The 22137-nt window shown below is 38.8% G+C and overlaps 1 protein-coding gene and 1 long non-coding RNA gene across 2 annotated transcripts in view; one reads left to right on the forward strand and one right to left on the reverse strand.

Annotated features, from left to right (window-relative positions):
- The window catches only part of fra (neogenin protein frazzled), a 194056-nt gene that overhangs the window by 84043 nt on the left and 87876 nt on the right, over positions 1–22137 (forward strand). The window lies entirely within an intron of this gene.
- On the reverse strand, positions 5704–6831 carry LOC140748723 (uncharacterized). The gene is made up of 2 exons (XR_012102971.1): positions 6526–6831; positions 5704–6348 (listed from the first exon to the last, which is right to left on the reverse strand). It is a non-coding gene; the product is annotated as an uncharacterized LOC140748723 (long non-coding RNA).

A 22137-nucleotide genomic window follows, 5' to 3' on the forward strand; every position in this document is an offset into this window, starting at 1 on the left:
TGCAAAGAAACGGTTTTATTTTATTGCATAAAAATTACGCTATTTATTTATAGACGCCCACACGTTAATAAAATTTGCGAATTATCTTTTCTTGCGAATGTAATAAAGTATACGTTATAAGTTTGTAATAAAAATGAGAATAAGTATTTTATATTTCCAGTATCCATGAATGAGGTGAGATGCTAAAAATAATTTTATAGCTTCATTTTAAAGTATAAATGCTCTATCTGTTTTTCTTCTATAACCTATGATTATTCGATTGAAACGAGCTTTTTTAACCGACTTCAAAAAGGAGGAGGTTATCAATTCGGCCGGTATCTTTTTTTTTATTATTTTTTTATTTCTTTTTATGTATGTACACGAATTACTCCGCCGTTAGTGGACCGATTTTAATAATTCTTTTTTTATTGTATAGAGACAAGCTGGAAGTTAGTCCCATTTAAATATGGTTAGGATCCATCGATGGTTTCTGGAGAAAATGAGGGGAACTCCTCCACCCATGTAAATATAACAGCCATAACTTCGCCGTTTATGAACCTATTTTAATGGCTTTAATTTCGTGTGTGTATAATTGCTACAAGTTGGTCCCATTTAAATATGATGTTGATCAGAGGAGGTTCTGGAGACAAAATATGTAACTCCTCAACCGATGGGTATAATTGAGTTTTGTTTGAAGATATGTGGTGTAGGTTCTAATGAAATTGCAAAACCAGTTTATCATTGACTATTTAAGGGTCTGATAATATGGCTCGGAGACAAAATATGTAACTCCTCAACCGATGAGAATAATTGAGTTGTGTTTGAAGATATTTGGTGTAGGTTCTAATGAAATTGCAAAGCCAGTTCATCACTGACTATTTAGTTAGGTTAGGTTGGAACATATAAGACAATATAAAACTAAGCGAGCAGGGCGCGGCAGCGCCCTTCGAGCGGGCGGTTCCAATCAATGTAAATTCAGACCTTACCTTCATTCATGATCACGTTTATACAATTTTATATTTTATTAATATAAATGTTAGTATGTCATCACTAAAAAGGGTGAAAAAAAAATTTTAACAAAAAATACAACCGACTTCTATGTCACTACAAAGTAAAAAATAATTGAAATAAATGTTGGTTTAGTACATATTTCTGAAGTCGGCGCTCATATTAGACACGCTGTTTACATCGTTATCCAACGAAATATATTGATTCATTTCATTTCATTCATTTCAAGGGGTGCTAACACCTACAAAACATTAGATCTAGAGATACATATCAGATGACAAGGCTTTGCTTATATCGGTCCAGTTAATTGTTTCATTTGAATCGTAATTAAACTACTGTCTCATAGATTAGTAATATGATCTAGTGTATTATAATAACGAACACATTTCCTTGTGTTAACTTAGTTCAAACTAACATCAATTCTATTTAAAACGTAATAAAGTTTATGACAAGAACCGTAGAAAATACAGTACCAGACATTCATACTTCGAGTACTCTTAAAATAATTGTCAAACAAAACCTCCCCTACGTTATAAGGGACATTGCAAGTTTAACTTTAATTCTATGAAATAAAGTTGAAAATATGAAAAATCCTAATCTTTCTCAATCATATAAAATTTGACTTAATTACAAAGGCACTAAAGTTGATTTCAGAAAAACATTTCTTAAGTAATCCTCTCGAATGAACTAATATGACCTTTCGTAATAAACTCTATGTCGATTGTAACAAAGTTCAATTTTGGGTAACAATTGGGTATGTGGAGGTCCCCAGGGAAATAGTTCGGATAATATTGTGCAAATATTCCCCGTTGCGCGGCAAATGTTGGCGTATTAAGAAATTGCTTGGCGTTGTTTGAGCTGTAAATAGTATTTGGACAAATATTTGGGGATATTAACGTAGTGAACAATGTAGGGTATTCATACTGATCATTTTTAATTCACTTTACGTTGAGTGTGTGTATTAGAAATTAATTATCATTTGCCTAAACAGTGAAGGAAAACGCGAGGAAACTTGCACACCTGAGATTTATAAAAAAACAATCTCATGCATATATGAATAATTATATGTAAAAATGATGGCATTAAAAAAAGAGAATAATTATTATTAAAAAAAAAGACAAACCCGCTGAGTTTCTTACCGGATCTTCTCAGTAGAGGTCACGTTCCGATCTGGTAGTAGTTTAAGAAAAAATATTGTACCTGACAATTTGTAAGTGCCGTCGTTGGCCTATACAAATAAATATATTTCATTTCATTTCATTTGACAAGTCTACAATACGCACTTGGCCAGCGCGGTGGACTATGGCCTAATCCTTCTCATTCTGAGAGGAGACCCGTACCCAGCAGTGGGACAGTAATGGGTTGTTGAGGACGATTGGGGATATCGAGATTTTAAACAAGATTGGCTGTATACTGTCTTTTTTATTTTACTTTAAAACAGTACCCCTTAGACCCTTAGTAGGTACCATGGGCAATTTTAGAAAAAAAAAATGGAATACACTTGTGTACTGTGTTCAAATCAATAGCCGTAATAAAAAAAAATAGAACCAAAGGAAGAGTATTATTGTAAAATTTATGAAGGAAAATTGATTTAAAATATGGCAAAACTTTAAAGAATTGGTACCAGTCGGTCAGATCTCTTCACTGAGTTAACGACATTGTCATTGTGCTAAAGGACTTGTTTGCCCGCGAACGAGAAACTATAGCTCGGCATTGGAAGGAAATATAAATGGGCAGTCAACTCTATAACTATTCCTGAGAATTGAAAGGTGGTAGAACCCTTTGTGGTTCGACTCCGATGGCACCACCGCCACACCTATTTCATACCATAACAGCAGTGTCAAGAGCTGCTGTGTTGTGGTTTGAAGGGTGTGGTAAGGGAGACATACTTTTTCGAGGCATCCCAGCTTAGTCCTCAAAGGTAGCGGCGCCTGTGGCAGACCACAGATGGGAATCTGGTTCTTGTCTGAGGTTGATTGTCGATGTCCAGACGGCAGTAGCTACTTAATGTCAGGTGGACTGCATTCTCGTTTAATTCTATTATAAAAACGAGCCTTTGCCCGCGGCTTCGCTCGCGTTACGAAGTAATATTATTAACTAAGACGAATTATACAAACTTTCATCCCCTATTTTATCCCCTTGGGGGTAGAATTGATTAATCCTTTCTTTCTTAGCGGATGCCTACGTCATAACATCTACTTGCATGCCTAATTTCAGCGCGATCCGTCCAGTGGTTTGGGCTGTGCGTTGATAGATCACTATGTCAGGCAGTCACCTTTGAGTTATATATATTTAGAAATGTAATTAGCCTCAGGCATTCTCTGTTAAATAAATATGCTTCACCCATTTACAGGCAGACATGTTGTCGAAACTCGAAAAGTTTAATATGGAAATTAGATGAAAAATTCTCGGAAAGTCAAATTAGGCTTTTTCCAAGTCAACGGCCTAATCTGGCACGATAGCACCGTAATCCGTAACTTTTGTACGTTAAATTTGAATAACAAAACTAAGTTACATTTGCCAGCGTCTTGTAGGACAGTTGGGGTTTGTTTCTGTACAGGATGTTCCAGAAATTAAATAAAAGAAAACAAGAAGGAGATAAGCAAGATTTTTATAATATGTTTTTAGGGGTCCGTACCATAAGAGTAAAATGGAATCCTATTACATCTCCGTTGTTCGCCCGCCTGTCATAGTGCTCTATCACTTGAACAATAATATTGCAATTTTCACAGAGTATGCATGACGGTGGCTGCTATAACAAAAAAAAAACAAAATATAGTAGGTAAATAAAATGTATTTAAAATACGTGGGGTTCCCCATACAAGAAACCGCTGTTATTCAGCTTGTTTCGTTTTTTCCTTGACCCGTAATACGCAGACAGTTCAAATTTTCACAATGCATTTACATCTATGAATGCTATAACAAATATTAAGATAAAAAAATAAGTGAAATTTGCTGGTACAGAACCCTCTAAGTGCGAGTCCGACTCACAATTGACCAATTATTTTTGTAACTTTGAAATAGAAAAGTGGTCACTGCCTGCCTTATGTCTCATGATCATAATCAAATTATTATCCTACTGGTGGATACAGCTCTTCTCTTAGAATGAAAGGGGTTTACGCAATTGTTGTTATCACTAGTCGAGTAAAGTTTGGTAGATTTCACATACCTTTGAGAACTTTTTTAAGGAGCTTTATGTACGAGTTTTACTAGCTGACCCGGCAAACTTTGTACCGCCTCAAAATCTATTTACTCGCGGATAATGTAGCTTTCGAATGGTGAAAGAATTTTTAAAATCGGTCCAGTAGTTTTTGAGCCTATTCATTACAATCAAAAAACAAACAAAGTTTTCCTTTTTATAATATTAGTGTAGATTATTAAGTAAGTTTAACTGAATTATGTTATCGTTTTTTTTTCTAAATAAACTCTCAGTCATGTAGGTGTATTCACGATATAATCCGTATTCTCATAAGAAGTGATAATAAATTACTAATTCTCTAGCTTGATCTCTTGGATTCGAAGTCCGGACCGCCAGTCTTAATACCAGTCCTCCAGGCTATTACTTAGGTAAAATCCGCAAACACAGACACAAAGGCGGAACTTAATCCTCGGGAGGAGCGCATCTGTGACCGGCCTTTGACGCGGAAGACTTCTCTACGTAGTAGGGATGTTACGGATACCGAATTTCTGATCTGGATACGGATAGGAATATAAGAAAGGTGGTAGAACTCTCTGTGGTTCAACTCCGACGGTACACCTGCCACATATATTATTGTGTAATAACATACATACTTTTCCGACGTATTCCTGCTTAGTTCTCAGGGGTAGCGGCGCATCTGTGGCCACCTGTAGTTGGAATCCAATCTAATCTGGAGTTGATTACAGATAGACAGTAACCACTTACCATCAGTGGAGTGCATGGTCGTTGGCTACTTCCATATAATAAAAAAATACGGATTTAATATTATTTTTAATAGTTTTAAGAAGTTTCGTCACGGTTATTAAATTTAAAAGGAATTGGCTACTTGACACTTTTTGGGAAAGTGTTTTAATGAATTAGTATACGTATTATATATGCCTTTCATTGATCACTTTTTCGAAAAAAGGGCTATTTATTAATAAAAAACAAAGTTTATTTGCGGTGAACGGAACGTCGCGTTAAATCAGGCGGTCAAGTGTCATTTTGTGGCGAAACGTCATTATACTGTAAACAAACAACGCTCGGAAGCAAATAGGGCGTTATTTAGCTTTTATAACTAAAATTGAAATAAATGACAAGTTATAAGACGTGTACAGTGACGATGTGTACAAGTACGATCGCTAAATATCCTAACAAATTTGCTTATACACGTTCCTAAACCGAAATCTCATAGACGTTAAAAGAACTTGCAGACAGAGGATTCAAACATATAATAGAAGTATTAATGAGAAAAAAGAATAAGGAGTGATTCCCATACTCTAAATCATCAAACCCGGATGTAATCAGAACAAAACAGCATGTTAAAGTATTCATATATTATAAAGATGTCTACGATAAGAATAGAGTTAGAATAGTATTAGTTAAGAATAGAATAAATGAATTAAAAGATGTCTACGAGAATTCTCTATTTTAAGGCCTCATTCTGTAATTAATAAGAAACAAACTATTTCGATGACTGAGTTATTATTACTTATGCACGGATTAACTTACAGGACTGTATAATTAAAAATACATGATTTGCTAATTTTAATCTTTTATTAACCGTTTGCTTTGTTTGTTAGGTTTATATGGGTCTATTATTGAGTACACACCGTAGAACTTTTGTATATATTTATCATTATATGTTACATTTACAATAATTACTACAAATAACCTCAAAGCATTTTGAAGCTGTTATTTTCTTGTATATTGAAGCTCTTGCTAAGCTGAATTTTTGTGCTGCTTGAGTGTGTACTTTCTTCATTTTTTAAATTATTTTCTGTAACAACTAGTTATAAAATCTGTAGTGTAATAACAGCAACTGTATGGTCATTTTCCTTCCTTCATGTTGTTGGGTAGGTTACTCAAGTAAAGAACTACTATTTCCCATTTCCTTTACTTTTTGTACTTCAGAGTGCTGACCACCTTTGAAACTTTTGGTTCCTCACTTTCTATGACTCCACATTAAAAATGTTACTGCATGTTTGCTGCATCCTTGGGAGGCAGGACAGTCATCACATTTAATAATACTTTGTTTTTCATATACAGTCATGGACACTGAGCATGACTTTTGATGTACCTTGTATTCAGGACAACTTTTACTTTTCATGAAACACAAACTTGACTGCCTCTTAAACTGCACATACCCTATAGCGTCGTCACTATACGACTGTCGCGAAGATCTGAAAATATAAATATAACCAATAAATAACCTTAAAGCAGTTCACATAAGAATATAAGTATAGTTTAACAAGCTTGATAATCACTTAAAGACAACCTTTCTTCTATCGGAAATCGGTTAAGAAATGTTTTAACTGTCCGAAATGATTAAATATAAATATAAAGAATATTTTACTTACGTTGTTTATTTGTGATTTCCATAGGTTATTTCACGGAAGTTTTGTATTCATTTTTATTTATTGCATTGTATATCTTATATAAGACAGATTCACGCTATCAGCTTGAATATACTGTGGATTCATTTCGGTTCACAACATAAATTCAACCAACTCTAACAGCAAACGATATCATTTTTATTTGTCTTGTTTATTATGCATGTGGTGACGTCACACGACATTTAAGGCAGCACTGTCGCCGTTTTGGGATTTAAAATCCACAGATAAAAAATCGAAAATTTCTTTTGAAAAATTAAAATACTTAGAACGTATTAAAAATTAAATTAAATATTGCATATTTTATGTTTACTTATAAGCTATCATATCGATCATATTTCATATTTTATTGTTATTAGTGTCAAGTACCCAATTGTAAAAGAAAAGAAAATACAAATGGGTAATGTTTTGATTCTATTTACAACTAGCTTTTACCCACGGCTTGGCTCCGTCGGAGAAGCTACTATTTTTTGCGACAAAAGGTACCTTATATCCTTTTCAGGACCCTTGACTACTTGTGTACAAAATTTCATGACAGTCGGTTATATAGTTAAGGCGTGAAAGTGTGGCAAAGAATCAAACAAACTTACATTCACATTTATAATAGTTATTCGTGACTTATATCTGTTTCCCATTTAGACTCCGCCCCGTTCCGAAATTATTGGAAACGTTTATATAGTATTCGGTTCCGGTTTCGGACACGGTTTTATTTCGGATATCCGATAGTGTCGGATACGGAGCTCCATAACATCCCTGACATAGTTTCGTAAGGCTTGCTACACTCTTAGGTTGTTCCTTGTGTCCTGTATACATACAAAGACAAGGATTTTAGACCCTGGTCCAAAACACAAATCTAAATTATTTGCCTAAGTCTGTAGATGGCGTTATGATATACCGTAGTAATGTTAGTCCTAAATAATGCCTTACTAGCTCTGTGACTTATGTGGATTAATAACATAGAAAATTAAGCAATAGTGACAGGTACCGAGAGGAGGATGGGTGTCCCCTAATGTCTGAAAAAGTTTATTTGCTTCGGTGTATGTTAAGCTATCAGTCCCGACTTCTATTAGATAGCATTTGTTAAACCATGTAGTGGACATTTTTTTTTTCTCGGGGGGGAAACCTTCAAAAGGTACCCTGTGCTGTGGGAGCGACACGGGGTTATGTGGAACTTTTACCGCACTAAAACCCCCCCGGTGGCCATCCTCGGCGCTGCGTAGAGAACTCCGGGATCTCCAAAGGAACGCGATCGGAGTCCTCTCAGCGCACTGCCCCGTCGGGCTCCGCCCAGGTGAGTTTGTATCACCACACCATCTGGTGCATAAGACGGAATGCGACCACACATACCGCCGTCCTTCCCGGGGCCGCTAGCCGGGTGGTTCGAGCTCCCACTCTTACCGCCCGCAACCCCGAAAAGCCCCTTTTGAACGCCTCTTACGACAGACCATGTAGTGGACCTTATGAGTGTTTTAACTAGACAATTATTATAAAAACAAAAATCCGACTCCTTTTGGGCAGTAGTTCATGCCAAATAATATGACATGTACTGGAAAGACATTACCCTCCACAGTCGGGTAATATTCGACACGTATCAGTCACTAATCCTACCTTCTTGAAACCTCAAATCTCACTGAAGTATCGTGGAGCCAGACAGAGAGGAGAGCAGCGTTCAACCGTGAAATATAAAAAGGCCTGTACCCAATTCAAAGGTAGCGGTGTGTAATATGGAATGCATTTATCTGCTCGCTGCATACAGCCATTGTGACTTGATGGCAACATAAAGACCTATTTGCACAAAGGGCGTCCCGCGTTGGGCGCCAATATTCACTGAGGCTCGCCGGCGGTGCTTTTCAATGCTTTTTGTTTCATTATTTTGTATAAACTGTTTATGTTTTAATTGTAAAACGGTAATTGCTTTTGTTGTTTAACTATGGAAATAAATTGCTTGATTACTGTAAAGTATTTTATTTAAACATACAATTTTTACCTATTATTATGTATTCCACCTTATCCTGAAATAAATGAATTGAATAAATTAATGCTTGGAGTAAAACTGACGTGGAGAGCTTCTGGGTTCGATCCCCGGTCAGAGAGATATCTTAAAAAAATATATATCTAAAAGATAAATCTAGATTTATGTTCTGGGTCTGGGTGTTTCTGTATTCATATCTGTTTATGGTACTCACGACACAGGGCATTCTTTGGCGCTGTTTGTGTAGAAAAAAATCTAAAAAAATACAGATTGTATAGCAATTTTAATTCATTTATTTTATTTATAACATTTTAGTGTTTATTGTAGTAGTATTAGTTTGAATAATGTTTAATTGTAGTTATACATAGGAAAAACATACAAAATAAAATAGTTATAATTCTTATAGAAATATCTAAATCTAAATATAGAAATAAAAACTTAGATAACTTTGTTTTCGAAGCTATTACAAAATATTCAACGTTATCTCGCAAAGGTTCTGAATAGAGATTATTCAAATTAATAATCTCACTACGAGCAGTGAAGCTCTTTGACGTCGGGGTACTGCGGACCAATCCCTTTAATATCTCAGTTTGAATGTCAAGGATACCTTTAGGCATAAAATATATCAGTGCGCCTGTCACTGGCTTTGTGACTATGACAGTGCGACTGGACATAAAAGATTGTTTGGACAAGGGCCGGGCCCTCGGTGGGCGCCAATGAAATTACGCGAAAATGAACTTTGACTTTTGCCTTTGTACCTCCTATGTATTGTATTTTATTGTTGTGTCTTTTTATATGTAATACGAATCTAGCTACATTGGTTCTATATGCTAATGTATATTTATATAGCTTTAACGTAATATGTTAATTGCTTGCATTTTCTTTAAGGTTTAAGTTCATCGCTCTATTTATTTTTACCTTAAGCGGTGTTCGGTTTTGGTTTAAAAGTTATAGTAAAGGAGACAAGCGAGGCGAGCCAATTTAACAATCTTTGTATGATTTTTATGGAACAATCAAAGATAAGATTGCAGTTCCACTTGAGGTTGAAGACAGATGTATTACGTCTGTGGGCCAAGTAGGAATGTCTTGTACATCGTTAGAACGTCAATTATTTTCATGGATTCGGTTGTAGTCATTTCAACACGAATCCTTAACATGTGACTCAATTCAGAAGTAAATAGATTCATAATAAAATTAACGTAAGTAGACACGTAACACTAACAATAACTTTACCGTAACAATAAATGCTCACGTGACGGTATTGGCGCCCACCGCGGGGCTCCCTCTGTGCAAACAGGCTGTCTGCTCCGAGCCACTTTCAAAACAATGGTGACTGTGTGTTGAGTGTATGGGATTGTATTTTTGTAACTTATATCTTACTTTTAATGGGAATTGTAATTTGAAATTGTAGTTTTTATTCATTTGTTCAATTTCTATTTGCGGAACTTTTTACAATAATGATTATGATACGAAATTGTGATATATGAGGATGAAAGAAAAATGTGCAAAAGCAGTCAGCTGGAAATACATTATTTATTTAAACAATTTATATTTTTCGGTGAAAAAAATTACAGAAGAACGAAGTGATCTCCCCCTGGTGTTTCCTGGTTATAATGGCATATTCATATCATTCATATTCATTTTCGCATATTCATCTTTGGTCCATTCTTTTTTTAAAATCGTCTTAAAATAAAAATAAATTTCTTTATTCAAGTGCTCATCTTTGCTTATACTAATATACTAATATATAATATAATAAAGAGGAAAACTTTGTTTGTTTGTTTGATTGTAATGAATAGGGTTAAAAAACTACTGAACCGATTTTAAAAATTCTTTCACCATTCGAAAGCTACATTATCCACGAGTAACATAGGCTATATTTTATATGAAATATTTTTTATAAATAGAGGCTTATTTTGAGGCGGTACAAAGTTTGCCGGGTAAGCTAGTTACAAATAAAGATATTGGAATAAGTCGCCTCTGTATGTATTTAAGAGTAGAAATGCAAAGTAAAATAAAAAGTTAGATACACATATTTTACTTAAATAAATTCGATATATCCGTGAATTGTAGAACGTAAAAAGAATATGAAAGCAAAACTCTACACGAAAAACGCTGAACGATCTATAAAGGAATTTAGCTCCGAAGCTGCGTCAGCATTGAGGCAATCCCCATCCATGGTGTCGGCGAAGCGTAAACACGTAACGCTCCCCGGCCATGGCTCCCATGGGAGGGGAACCGGCCAGTCGTATAGTGTTATCGTGACGTGGCTTTATGGTATCTCCCTGGTCGAACACTTAGAGCTTTGAGCTACACCTGTTCTCTTATGTAGTTTGCAAGGCGGTAGATAATCTAATTTGAATTAAATATTTTTACTTCGACTTTGTAAAGAGAATTAGAATTACTAAGTTACGGTCATAGATAAGTATAGATATCACACCGCCTTGTAATTGAGAGAAGCCATTAAATGGCGAAATCGACGAAAAAGTGCGGAGAAATATATTTTCATTCATAAATGCTCTAACAGCTACATTTTTTAATATTTTTCAAACACTAAAATAGCTGACAGTGACAATTTCATTTGTCAAAACTAGTTATATTTTCTTGTTAGGAGTGAGTTATCTTTACTAATCTATGGCTACGGTAGTGAATTAGTGATATTTATCACAAAATAAAAAGTAATATTTTATGTATTAATGATGTCGCCTTCGTTCTTTTGAGTTTAGTTGTGCCATTAGATGATCCATGTGAGTTCTGTGTGTCTATTTATTCGTCTTTGTGTGTGTCAGTGTATGAAGCGTCTTTAAGAAAATCTCTTCGTGGGTTAATTTTGTTTAACCTCAGTTTAAGCGCTGCTGTGTTTAGTCTGAAGAGTAAATGAAGACAAAGATATTGAAATCTCTATGGGTGACTGTTACTACTCGTATGTGCCATTAGTTCGCTTGCATTTTATAACTTGCATTTTAATAATAGTGCCTTCACAGTCAAATCACAAAGCTTCTACTACTTGTACGTGTAAAGTAAATACGTAAAACATACATTATGTATTTAAATTCAAAACTTTCATTTCCAGTACATCATCATACAAGTATAATCTATCTACCATTTTGCCGACAAAAAATTGTCGTAGACAACTGAACGTATTTCCTTTAAAATAATTTAATCAATTCTTCACATTCCATTCAAAGCTCGGCACACAGTTAAAGCCACGTATCTAGCGAGCTTTTTATGATCCCAGTAGATATGTACTTAATTCTCGCACATGTGTCGCTTCAAGCCTTGCATTTTATATGAGACGTGTGTGTGACGTGAGTTCATTCTAAGAAGTAGGTTTACTGATGGGATAAAAATATTACTATTATGTGGAGCTGGGGCCTACTCTTCTTAGAGGCTTCTTGTTTTGTTCCAACTTTTGGGTAAGTCTTGATATTTTTCAAGTTGTCAATGCTGCTATGCCATATTTATTGCATAATACCGGATAAGTAGACAGAAATTACATGATACCTAATTCTTAAGGTTCGTGCAAGTGGAATATATCAGCTTATTAACTGGTTTTTGTAATTGCAAAAAGACTTTTATGTTTTATTGAATTTTATAAATTTGGGGAAAAATGGAAACCTTTATAGAATCATTTTTACATCTGTCTGTGTCGCAAGTTATTTGGCCAAATACTGCCCGAGAACTCTCCGTAAATTTCTCAAAGGTGACCAGTTTAATTCTTACTTGGCTTTGTAGCCAGACTTAATCCATCTCAATTTGAGAAGACTTGTACGAATAGTTTCAAATTACAAATATACTCTACATCCCAAGTATATATATTATTATAAATGCGAATGGGTTTGTTTGCTAAATATATGTTTCACCATAGATAAGTATAGATATATCACCGCCTTGTAATTGAAGGAAGCCATTAAATGGCTTAAACGGCTGATAATTCTGTCAACCATTTAATGGCTATCATGGTGTATTTTACGCTGAACAATGCCGACATGCGCAGTTAAGTGGTGCAAAAACACGAGGTCGAAAAACTACATATTTTTAATACTTTTCAAACTCGAAAATAGATGACAGTGACAATTTCAATCGTCAAAACTGGTTACATTTCTTGTTAGGAGTGAGTAATCTTTACTAATCTATCACTTTCACGTCTTAACTTCTTGATAAATATATTTTGTGTAAATATTATCAGGGATTTAGAAAAGGACATCGGGTTCCTTTATCCCCAAAAAAGTACAATTCCCGTACCATACCAGGCCGTGACCGTAGGTGACCGAGCGAAGCCGCCGGTAAAAGCTAGTGTTTTATTTACCGTCGTTCACACCTGCTCGCAGCACATTTAAAAGCGTGGATATAAAACTTATATGACGCGAGAGTGATTCGAATATTGTACGTGGGAGCTCCAGACGGTGCGTGGGACGCTTTTAAATGTACGCCATGTTTATGTATGCTGACTTTAGGGTTCCATGTCCAAAGGGTAAAAATGGAACCCTATTACTAAGTCTCTTCTGTCTGTCCGTCTGTCGGTCTGTCACAGGGCTCTGTCTCGGGCACCGTAATTGATAGATGCTTGAAATTGATCGCAGAATTTGTTTAATGATGGCGGTTATAACAACTAATATTCAAAATTAAAAAAATATTTATAATTTTTTTTTTTTTTTTTTTTTTTTTTTTTATATGTAACCTAACGATAAGGCAGACGGGCTACCTGATGGAAAGCAGTCACCGTCGCCTATGGACATTTGCAACACCAGAGGAGTCGCCAATGCATCGCCGGCTTTGAAGGAGAGCTCTTTTTACACCCCTCTTGAAGAGCCCCATGTCATAGTCCTGAGGGAATACCTCAGGAGGAAGTTCATTCCACATCTTGCACGTACGCGGCAAAAATGAACGATTAAACCGAACCGTGGAGGACCGCCACGGGTCCAGTTGATGTGGATGGAACTTCATCCTTCGGCGAGTGGTGCGATGAAGGAAAGGCGACGTAGGCACCAGATCAAACAGTTCCTCAGAACACTCACCATTGTAAAGTCGGTAGAACACGCAGAGGGAACCTATGTCCCTCCGCAGGCTTAAGGGTTCTAACCGATCAGAGATCGCTGGGTCATCGACGATTCGCACCGCGCGTCTCTGTACGGAGTCAAGTGGGTTAAGCTGGTATTGTGGTGCCCCTGCCCAGAGATGCGAGCAGTACTCCATGTGGGGCCTCACTTGCGCTTTATAAAGCAGAAGGAGTTGCCCCCCAGTGAAGTACTCCTTGGCTCTGTTCAGGACGCCCAGTTTCTTAGAAGCCAACTTGGCTTTAACTTCCAAATGACTCCGATACTGCACGTCACACGAGATGTCAACTCCCAGGATCCCTACACTTTTACCAATGGTGAGCGGTGTACTTTGGAACTCAGGCGCTATGACGAATGGGGTTTTTTTAGCGGTAAACGCGCAGACTTGTGTCTTCGTGGGGTTGAACTCAACAAGGTTAAGACGACCCCATTCCGAGACCCGCTCCAGAGAGTTCTCGATTTCAGACACAAGTCGGATTCTGCTTTCTTCCACGAATGTCCGAGAGGTGTTCGCACGGCCTGTGTACACAGCATCTCCCGTGCTATCATCTGCATAGCAATGAATGCCACCGGTTTGTAGCAGCATATCATTGATATGCAGAATAAAAAGCGTGGGAGATAATACAGACCCTTGGGGCACGCCAGCGTTGATGAGCTTCGTGTCTGAGCAGCACCCGTCAACTACGACCTTAATATGCCGCTCAGACAGAAAGCTGGCTGTCCATGTGCACAACCTCTCGGGAAGACCGTAAGATGGTAGCTTCGCGAGAAGGGCCCTATGCCAGACCCGGTCAAAGGCCTTAGCGATATCTAGGCTTACGGCTAATGCCTCCCCGTTGCTCTCAACAGCTTGTGCCCAACGATGAGTGAGGTACACAAGAAGATCACCAGCTGATCGGCCCTTGCGAAAACCATATTGGTGATCGCTGATCAGCTGGTGCTCCTCCAGGTACCTAAGGAGCTGCGTGTTTACAACACGCTCCATGGCTTTTGAGAGCAGTGAGGTTATCGCTATAGGCCTATAGTTGGCCGGGTCACTGCGGTCACCCTTTTTGGGAATAGGGTGTACAAGGGCAACCTTCCACGAAGACGGTACTTGTCCTGTGGTGTAGGAAAGCGAGAATAGGCGCGTTAAGACGGGAGCCAACTCGGGAGCGCACGTCCTGAGCACCACTGCGGGGATTTCGTCTGGCCCGCTCGACTTCTTGATATCGAGGGACAAAAGAGCTCGCCTGACAGCCTTCTGCGTGAAGCGAATATCCGGCATAGAGCTCTCACACCGCGGGATGGTAGGCGGTGTGGCCCCTGTGTCATCAAGAGTCGAGTTTGAGGCAAAGAGGGTACCAAGAAGATCGGCTTTCCCCTTTGCCGTATGGGCCAGAGAATCATCTGGTTTCCGCAGGGGCGGTAGTGAAGACCGACAGAAATTACCCTCGACAGCTTTGGCCAGCGACCAGAAGGCTCGACTCCCGGAGGGGTAACCAAGTAGCCGCTCGCCAATTCTGCCGATGTGCTTAGACTTCGCCTTGGCCATATGCTTCTTCGCTGAACGGGAGGCAGCATTAAACGCGGTTCGGAGCTCGGGGGTTTTTAGGTCCTTGCTAGCGTGTGCTGATGCCCAGGTTTGGAAGGCCTCCTGCTTAAGGCTTAGCGCTTTAGCACAAGACCCCCCAAACCAGGGCTGACTCCGTCCGCCGACGGACACGACAGAGTTTGGAATGAAACACTCCATACCCTGCCGTATCACGTCGGTTACAGACTCAGCACACGAGCTAGGGTCACCCGAGACGAAACATAGCTGCCTCCACGGGTACGAAGCCAGGAACTCCCGGAATCCGTCCCAGTCTGCTGACTTGTAATGCCAAACTTGTCGTCTCCCGGGGGGACGTGTCTCCACGGGGTACGACAAGGGCACAGTCGAACTTACCAAGCAATGGTCAGAGGATCCAAGGGGAGCCTTGACCATTACTTGGTAGTCCACCGGATGGGTAGTCAGCAGTAGGTCCAGCAAAGAGGCAGTATGGGTCTCTACATCAGGCACCCTAGTGAAACCGGGTACGACCTGAGAGAGCCCATATGCCAAGGAGAAGTCATATGCAGATCTCCCAGCAAAGTCGGTGGTCCGGGATCCCAGCCAATCAACATGATGAGCATTGAAATCACCAAGAACCACCAACTCTGCCGAAGGACACTGCTGCAGCATTCTGTCGGTTGCCCACTGGACGTGCTCGAATAATCGAGTTGTCTCCACATCTCCGCTATAGGACCTATATAGGCACGCGTAGACACGGGTAAGACCTCCGACGTCCGCGCGCAGCCACAACAATGATAGGTCCTTGTCTTCGAGAAAGCTGAGACGGCGATAGCAGACATCTCCCCGAACATACACACATACCCCGGCTCGACGCCTGAAGGCATGTTCTAAATTGTAGCCGGGGTAGTCCAAATACGATGTATCGTCCGGGGTAGATATCTGCGTCTCCGTCAAAAAGAGAAAAGCCGGCTTTACCGTCTCAAGGTGGTGGTGGACAGCATTCAGATTGGAATGGACTCCTCTGATATTGCACATATCCACAATAAATGTGGAAGAGGTCGCCGCTGTGCAACTTTTCTTCTTTTTAGGCTTTCTCATTGTGGTTGGTCGAAAAAAAGGGCGGGAATTTGAAAGGATTTGCGATGCTCCGTCAACGCCTCACGGGACAAAGTATGAGTCTCGTGACACCGAGCCTACGGAGGTGATGTGGGATGCTGGCGCGGGGGACGGAAGGGCCCCCGGTCCCCCCCGTGCACGACTACCTGGCTCCACTCCGGTCTCTTACTCCGGCAAGGTAGCCGCGCAACGGGATTTTTCGCCGGTTGGCGGGACAGCCTCCCGGGCCAGAGGTTAACAGTGTTGCCCGGGTTCGGGTCCCCAACTAACCGGCGGGCGGCCAGCGGACAACCGTTTCACCGGGTCTCCCTGGCCCCCGCGCCAACACACCACGCCCCCAGGGGCAACGACGCTTAAAGAGACCCAACGGACCCGTAAAGTGCGCCGTCGGAAGCACCACAAGAGGATGGGAAGGGAGGGATAAGGGGATGAACTGGCTCCCAGGCGCACTACCGAAACACGACGAGTCGTTATTAACGGTAGACTCCGACCTGAGGGTGGTAGCTAGCCAGGCAGATCCCACGAAGAGACCTTACCACCAAGCGAAAATGGGGGTCGCCATACAAGAAACCGCAATATTTTGGTGTTTTTCGCTTTATCTACTGAACAGGCAGTTTAAATGTTTACAAGGAGTTAACTTCTATGGCTACTATGATGACAAATACTAAAGAAAAAATGATTTTTTGTGGTACGGATCCCGTGTGCGAGTTCGACTCGCAATTGGCCAATTATTTGTGGAAATATTAACAGTAATGGCACAATTTTTTCTTTGAATTAATGCCGTGTTAGGAACGCCCCGGATTGACTCTGACTCAAATTATTTCTACTTACGGTTTTTTTAATAAATACCAAGAAATTTTTCGAGATAAAAATTGCTGTACGCTTTGAGAAGACCTTAGAATGTTGCTTATATCATGCATCTGATGGAAAATGTTTAGTGCCGCCCGTGGACATACGTAATCAACCCCAGATATAATCAGATATTCTTACCTGAGGATGGCCACAGATGCACCGTTACCTTTGAGGACTAAGCTGGAATGTCTCGGATAAGTATGTTTCCCTTACTACACCCTTCAGACAAGAACACAGGCACAGCAGCGCTTAACACTACTGTTAAATGGCAGATTTCACACACATTTGAAATTTTTTTGAAAGATCTCCCAGGTATGCGCAGGGTTCCTTACCATGTTTTGCTACACCGTTAAAGCAGTTAACAGTTAATTTCTAATAAGCACATAACTTTGATTTTTTTTATAAAAAAGATTTTGAGCCAGGATTTGAATCTCGGATCCCTATATCTACAGGTCTAGTTTCAACCACTTTGTTATCACTCAAACCGCAATATTTATTTATTTATTTATATAATTGTTTATAAATATAAATTACAATTCCATTCGACAAAAAATGTATCTGTACTTAAAAGCTTATATTAACAGAAATACACACTCAAACACATAAATAGGGAATGTTTGCGCTGAACTCCCGCAGAGCAAATAACATTAATTCTCATATCGAGCCAACAGAACCCATATTCGCTGCGATTTAAAATAACAACTGCGAGAGAAAATCCTTTTAAAACACATCAGCATACAGCTTCTTTCCCCAGAGAGCTGTTAGAGAGGTGAGTGGTCCGCGGTCCCACGGTGGGCGCCATTGATGTTATTTGATATTTAAGTATTTTATGTTTATATTGGTTAAGGCTGAAGATAAAAGTATATATTTACGGTTTAGAATGAAGGTGGTGGGACCCATTGTCGTTGAAGGCAGCATTTCCACACGATTTCCAAGGTAACACTCTCTGTGGTTCGACTCCGGCGGCACCATTACCACACCTACTTTTATCTAATAACAGTGTTAAACGCTGCTGTGTTCTTGTGTGAAGGGATTTTTCAGAGAAATATAGTTAACCGACACGTTCCAATTTAATCCCGAATAGTAACACCCTATCTATGGCCGACTTCAGGTTGTACTTAAATCCTATTTGCAATTGATGACATCTGTCGATGGCCTCCAGCTACTTGCCATAAGTAGAATACGTGTCAATTGCGACTCTAATTTTGCATAAAAATCCAAGGTATCTTATTATAGGTTGCAATAATAGTCTAAGTTATTCTTGTGATAGCAGTGACATTCCATGAGTATTAGAAATCAATTCAAAAAAAGTTCACATTCACTTGGCCAGCGCGGTGGACTATGGCCTAATCTTTTTCATTCTGAGACCCATGCCTTGCAGTGGGGCCGTTATGGGTCGACGATGAACTATGAATTAGTTAGTTGAAGTCATCTTGAAGATTTTGGAAACCCTCAAGCCAATACAAAAACATTAAAGCGTTGATTAAGCGAAACCAAAATTCACTGTTAACGATTCCGGAAATAAGAGTACACAAAAGTAATCTCGGACGGGACGGCCTTTTTAATCTTTTGTTTAGAAGTAACCATCCGTAACCAGCCTCATTGTGCTCCGGACACGCTTGTGCAACTCACAATGGCCGAAACAATGCCGTATTGAGAGGCAAGGAAGTTTTAATTAATCCGCGGAGATGAATTTATTAGCGAACCGGCTTCGTGACGTCATTGTGGTCTGATAACGGTTTTGTTATCAAATGTGGTTATGGATTTTGATTTTTATGTAGTAATCCATAGTAGATTCATTCAAAAGTAAGTTAAGGTGGTAGAATCCTTTGTGGTTCTATTCCGGCGGCACCACCGCCACACCTATTTCAGCGCTGCTGTTTTCTGGTTTGAAGGGTGTGGTAAGAGAGACATACTTTTCCGAGGCGTTCCAGCTAGGTTCTCAGGGGTCGCCGCGCATCTGTGACCGACCTCTGGAAGGAGTATCAAATCTTATTTGGGGTTAATTGCAGATGTCCATGGGCGGCAGTAGTCACTTACCATCAAGTGGACTGCATGCTCGTCTGCTACTCCTATATTATAAACATAAATAATGTAAGTGCCGGATAAAATAAAGTAAAGGCAATTGTTTTATCAGCAATGGTGATAAAACGTGTGTGTTTGCTTTCGGGCCAAGCTTAAAGCCAACACAAAAGGATTTAGCTTTTAAATAGTCAGTTTCTTTTATGTTTCGTGAAGCCTGTTCGTAACGTACGTCTGATAGAGCCCCAGGATACTTGTTATATGCTTTTCAGAAGCTAGATGCAGTGATCTAACGCTGCTCCCTGCACTATTTATAGCAATAGTGCTATAGTGGCTATTTATAGACGTCGACGTAGCAACTGAACAAGAAAAACGCTATAAAGTATTAATGCAGTCGCTAAAATGCGCTATTTTGAAACACGAATCATTAATGCTCAAAGAAGCTAGACTGCTAGACGTAGTATAAATAAGTATCCAAAGTATTTCTTACATTCGATGATATCTAAATACTTTGGAAAATTTGCATCATTATGTCATAAATGCTTAAAATAAAATTATGTTGTACTGTAAAAAGTATCTGTTTATAGGAATATTGTAACATATTTTAGAACTTAACAAATTTTATAAGTTTAGTAATTTTGGCGATCTTAAATTCGCACAGAAAATATTGGGTTTACAAGTTTTGCCGACGCAACGTCCATTTCGAATAATTTTGGGCGATCTCAAATTCGCACAAAAATCGGGTTAATTTAGTCGATCCAACATTCATTTTCTGGCGTATTGTATAGTTTGCGTAAAACTGATAGTCCGCTCTGAATATAGAAATGATTCGCGTCGCCATAGCAAATTGTCTGCTCGCAACAACTTCAGAGCGGACTAGCAGTTTGGCGCGGACTATAACTGTTATTCACTCTATTCTCCCATCTCCATGAACCTAAAAAATAACTGCAACATCGCAACTTTTCTCATCAAGAGTTCGCTAACGACATTATTTGTACTCAATTATCTCAGAGCTGTTAAACGAGATGACTCCATCGCCGCTAGCCGGTTTTTGTGCTAGTTTCATGATTAATGCTTTGCGCAGAAAATGTCTATCTGGTCTATGGTGTACTGTGTTTTGAATGAGAATTGTTTTGTGTTTAAATACTAAATCTATCTAAAATTTGTAGTAAAGTTCGATATTTAATAACTATTTACGGGTTCTACCCCTTTGGGGTTCGACTCCAGTGACACAATCGCGTGTTCTTTCCTAATAATAGCAGTGTTAAGCGCTGCTGTGTTCCGGTTTGAAGTGTGTGGTAAGGAAGACGTACTTTTCCAACCATCAACCAACACTGTCCTATACTATTATAATTAGCGCAGTATGCCCATTAGTGGGATATAAGTTGCTTGTAACGCTATATATTCTAAAAGACATGATTAGATTAGGTACAAACAACATCTGCATTTCAGATTCATTTTCATAGGAATAAAGAAGGTTTAGTAAAGAAAATATTTCAATGTTTATATAAAAATATAATACTTTGTGTGAAAAATATCTCGGCATACTTATGAAACGTAACAAAAAATGAAATAAAACGGAGAACACACGTATAAAGCGAATGTATGGACAAAAGAAGCCGCGAACATAAAACAAATGCATATAAACATGAGCGTTCTGAAAATATTGGCGCCCACCGCGGGACTCGGTATTACGGTAAACACGAATTGGCGCGTGGCGTTTCGTTTTACGTTTTCGTTTTCGTTTTTATATCTTTGTTCTTGTGCGATATATTTTGTAGAGAAGGTATCGATGTTGTGGCTAGTCGAATTTACGCTAAGACGGGAAATGAGGGTAGGAAAAGGGTCTAGTTTGTGTTGATTCATGCTCGGCGACTACAGACGTTACTGTAGTTGTGTAAGTTTGTATTTCGTAGGCATTTTTAAGACGCATTTTACACTCACAGCTTCACAGTAGCATTTCTTTTGTCGTGGGTTCCATGGACACATACATAGACTAATACACAAACACCCAGACTCAGAACAGAAATCTAAATTAGTATTCAGATATTTATTTATTCTTCATATACCTAAAATATGGTAACAAAGGCGGACTTAATGCTTAAGATATCTGTCTGGCCGGGGTTCGAGCCCGGGACTTTCTGCGTGTTAGACCGGCATGGTGGGTCGTCGAATATACATAATTCTATTTTTCTAAGATACAGTTAAAAACAAAGTTATTTCGGTTGCTAATATTTAAGTTCGCACAAATTACGTGGCATATTCATTCAAACCAATTTTCGTTAAAAGTTTTCTTTGCAGCTTACTTGAAAGTTTTATGTTTCACTTCCTTATTCAATTTCAAAATTTTCAACTCCAACACTTATAAGTTGAGATTAGACAATTTTGAAAATCTTATTGACTATTCTATGCTTTTCTCGAAGTAATCATCATGCGCTTTAATATTGATTGCATCTCAAATGTTTAATAAATAAATATGAAACGTTTCATCTTACCCACAACACATACACGCACGTGTTAGTCACGTGACGCTCCTCTTTCATTTCCATTTACATCTTTACATCTCAAAGGTGCTTCAGTGGAGTTGGGTTGATACAGTTTGTGCGGTAAACACTTCCGCACTCGTGGCCGTTAGGGTTGTCAAAACTTTGGATTGTAGTATTTTTTATCTTTATTTATAAAGAAAATGTTAGTGGTTGCAAAATTAGAAGAGTAGTTGATAGATTGATTTTAAATTTTCAAATATCGTCGCATTTGCATATCGCATATCCCAAAGTTCTAATGGGAACGCAAGGTAAACGCAACTATTCTAGTTCACTATTAACTAGAATAATTTGATTCGACGTCGCTGTCAATTCTTTATGGTAATTCTAGAGGTAAGGGGGGCTCATCTGTGGCCAACCTCATGTCCATGAGCGGCAAAAGCCACTTACCATTAGGTCGACTGCATGCTCATTTCCCACTGTTATATTATTATAAAAAAACAAGTAATAGTTTCAATATGCACATAATTGAAGAATCAGGGA

The sequence above is a fragment of the Epargyreus clarus genome, unplaced genomic scaffold (genome assembly GCF_041222505.1).
Source record: "Epargyreus clarus isolate Ecla_fem2 unplaced genomic scaffold, WU_Ecla_fem_2.2 ptg000016l, whole genome shotgun sequence".
NCBI lineage: Eukaryota > Metazoa > Arthropoda > Insecta > Lepidoptera > Hesperiidae > Epargyreus > Epargyreus clarus.